This window comes from Myotis brandtii, unplaced genomic scaffold, assembly GCF_000412655.1.
Source record: "Myotis brandtii unplaced genomic scaffold, ASM41265v1 scaffold510, whole genome shotgun sequence".
Taxonomy (NCBI): Eukaryota; Metazoa; Chordata; class Mammalia; order Chiroptera; family Vespertilionidae; genus Myotis; species Myotis brandtii.
The window spans coordinates 428,923-432,416 of NW_005369443.1; positions in this window are offsets into that span (position 1 = coordinate 428,923).

Consider the following 3,494-nt stretch of genomic DNA (forward strand, 5'->3'; position numbering starts at 1 on the left):
CACACCAGCTGGGCCATTGTTTGATTCTTTATATATGCCCTGACCAAGGAAGGAATCTGCAACCTTGGTTTATTGGGACAACACTCTAACCAACTGAGCTATTTGGCCAGGGCCAAAACCACAGTTTATTATTTCCCTTTCCTCCATCATTGGCTTTCTCTGGGCATTTTTATTTTACTTTATTAATTTATTTAAATATGTTTTTATTGATTTGAGAGAGAGAGAAACATCAATGTGAGAAGGATCGATCGGTTGCCCCACACATATACTCCGAACCTGCAAACTGGGTATGTGCCCTGACCAGGAATTGAACCAGGGACCTTTTGGTGCATGGGACGAAGCTCAACCAACTGAGCCACACCGGCCAAGTCTGGGTGTTTTTTATTTCTATTAATGGCTCCACCTTTCTCACAACCTTGAAGGGTCAGCCTTGACCTCTCTTGAGCTCTACAGCTACAGGGTAAACCAGATACAGTAGTCTCCACCACCCTTATACTCAGGGGAAAGTTCCAAGACCCCCAGTGGATGCCTGAAACCATAGATAGTACCGAACCTTTATATATGACAAAGAAAAAATTCTGAGAAGTGCTAAATTAAATTACAGCAGACCTGAGGGTGGAGGGAGGAGATAGAGGTTAATCAGTTAACAGCTAAAGGGCAAGGCCAACAAAAGACTACTTGCATTCCTGAATGTATGTTAAAACTTTGAATTAACTTTCAAGTGGCTATTTCCACTGGATTATCTAAAGAGAATAGCTGAGTATGACTATCAGGTAAGTCCATTTGTTTACACTTGAATGTCCCCCACAGTTGCCCACAACCAATCCGAAGAAGCAAATGCTTCTTCCTTACAAGTCTAGACTCTGAACTAGCCCCACTTCACCTTCTATTACCCCCTTTATAGCCAACGTAAATTCTTTCAAAACAATTTACATCTTTCTTTGCCAAACTGTTTTCTTAGAAGACCCAAGGAATATGTTGTCTTCATCTCGCCCTGCTGCTGGTGGTTTAGAATTCATGCTCCAGGACCTGGTTCTTCTGGCTAGCATTTGGCTCAGTAAACCCTTTCTTTTAGAAAGGATTTCAGCCATGAAAGTTTTTGTTTACACAGCCTACACTTTTCCCTCCTATACATACCTTTTCACTTAAAGGAACACTTTAATGGCTTCTCTTTGGTGCATATGAATTGCCTGCATACTACTCTTGTGCTTTGGGGCTATTGTTAAGTAAAATAAGGGTTCTTGAACAGAGCCACTTCGCCAGTAACTGAGAGGGCTACTAAGTGACTGACAAGTAAGAAGCTTGTACCATGTGGATACCATGAACAAAGGGATGATTCATGTCCTGAGCAAAACAGCAATTTCCGAAAAGGCGTGCAGTTTAAAACCCTTGAATTTGTTTCTGGGATTTTTCATTTAATATTTTCAGGCCATGATTGATCTTGGGTAACTGAGACCATGGGAAGCAAAACAGGGGCTAAAACTATTGTACACAATTAGACAGGCAAGAGCAGAGCAAAGACAATGGGCCAGGTACCGCCGAAGGTCAGCAGGGTGGAAAGCCCCAGGTAGCAAGGGACAATCAATTGTAGGGTGGGACCTCACCCTCAGGGTGACTTTGCCTCTCCTAGCATATTGCTGGTCATGGGTTTGCCTCAGTTGTATTTCAGCTCCAGGTCCAGATAAGCAACAAAACCAGCCTCAGGACCAGCTGCATTGAAAAATGACCTTTGCCCTGGGTACTGGCCAATCAGTCAGAGGAGACCACAATCCTGAAAGGACACACCAGGAACACTGCTGAATATTCTATTGAAATCCTCCCCTGGGACCTCACCCAAAATCTCCACCCTTAAAACCCTTAGGGTGCACCCAGACTGTGTGGCTCAGTGGTTGAGCATCGACCCATGAAACAAGAGGTCCCCAGTTGATTCCTGGTCAGAGCACATGCCTGGGTTGCGGGCTCCATTGGGGGAGGGGGGGGTGCAGGAGGCAGTGGATCAATGATGTTTCTATCTCCCTCTCCCTCTCTCTCTAAAAAAATCAATAAAAACATTTTTTTAAAAAATAAATAACACTAAAAGGAAACATAAACAGTTAAAAAAAACACACACACACACAAAACCAAATATTTCTACAAAAAGAAGCCTGGCAGCACCATCCCATCTATTTCCTGCTCCCCTGGGCAGCCATTTTAAAGTTTTTAAGCTGTTTCCTCTGGTATTTACCTCCATATTTCTAAATAACCTATGTAATGCTATTCTTTAATTTTTCAGTGTTAATATTAGCTGCTGACTTTCTTCATTAAAAGATGAGGACATAGCCTTCTTCCCCCCAAAACATTACATACATATATAAGAATATTCCTACCCTAACCAGTTTGGCTCAGTGGATAGAGCGTCGGCCTGTGGACTGAAAGGTCCCAGGTTCGATTCTGGTCAAGGGCATGTACCTTGGTTTCGGCCACATCCCCAGTAGGGGGTGTTCAGGAGGCAGCTGATCAGTTTCTCTCTCACCAATGTTTCTAACTCTCTATCCCTCTCCCTTCCTCTCTGTAAAAAACCAATAAAATATCCTATCAATAATAGACAAACATGGTAATTGACCAAACCTTCGCTATGCCTCCCATTGGCTAATCAGTGTGATATGCAAATTAACCGCCAACAAAGATGGTGGCTAATTTGCATACTGCAGGCAGGGCAGGACAGAGCAGCCGCCAGTGCGAGCCGCCATCCCGGGCCGCAGGCTGGCCCCAGAAGCCCCAGAAGCGGTGAAGTGGTGATCGGGGGGAGATGGGGGTCCCCTGCCCAGGCCTGACACCGCTGGCGGAGGCGTCAGCCTGGGCAAGGGGCCGATCCTGCAATCGGGTGATGGAGGTCACACCTCTGGCCGAGGCATCAGGCCTGGGTGGGGGGCGGAGCCGATGATCGGGAGGATATGGGGGTCCCCTGCCCAGGCCTGATACCTGGGCCAGAGGCGTCAGGCCTGGGCGGGGGGCGGAGCTGGCCATCGGAGGGGTCTGGGGGTCCCCTGCCCAGGCCTGACACCGCTGGCGGAGGCGTCAGCCTGGGCAAGGGGCCGATCCTGCAATCGGGTGATGGAGGTCACACCTCTGGCCGAGGCGTCAGGCCTGGGTGGGGGGCGGAGCCGATGATCGGGAGGATATGGGGGTCCCCTGCCCAGGCCTGATACCTGGGCCAGAGGCGTCAGGCCTGGGCGGGGGGCAGAGCCGGTGATCAGGGGGAGATGGGGGTCCCCTGCCCAGGCCTGACACCGCTGGCGGAGGCGTCAGCCTGGGCAAGGGGCCGATCCTGCAATCGGGTGATGGAGGTCACACCTCTGGCCGAGGCGTCAGGCCTGGGTGGGGGGCGGAGCCGATGATCGGGAGGATATGGGGGTCCCCTGCCCAGGCCTGATACCTGGGCCAGAGGCATCAGGCCTGGGTGGGGGGCGGAGCCAGTGATTGGGGGGGGATGGGGGTCCCCTGCCCAGGCCTGA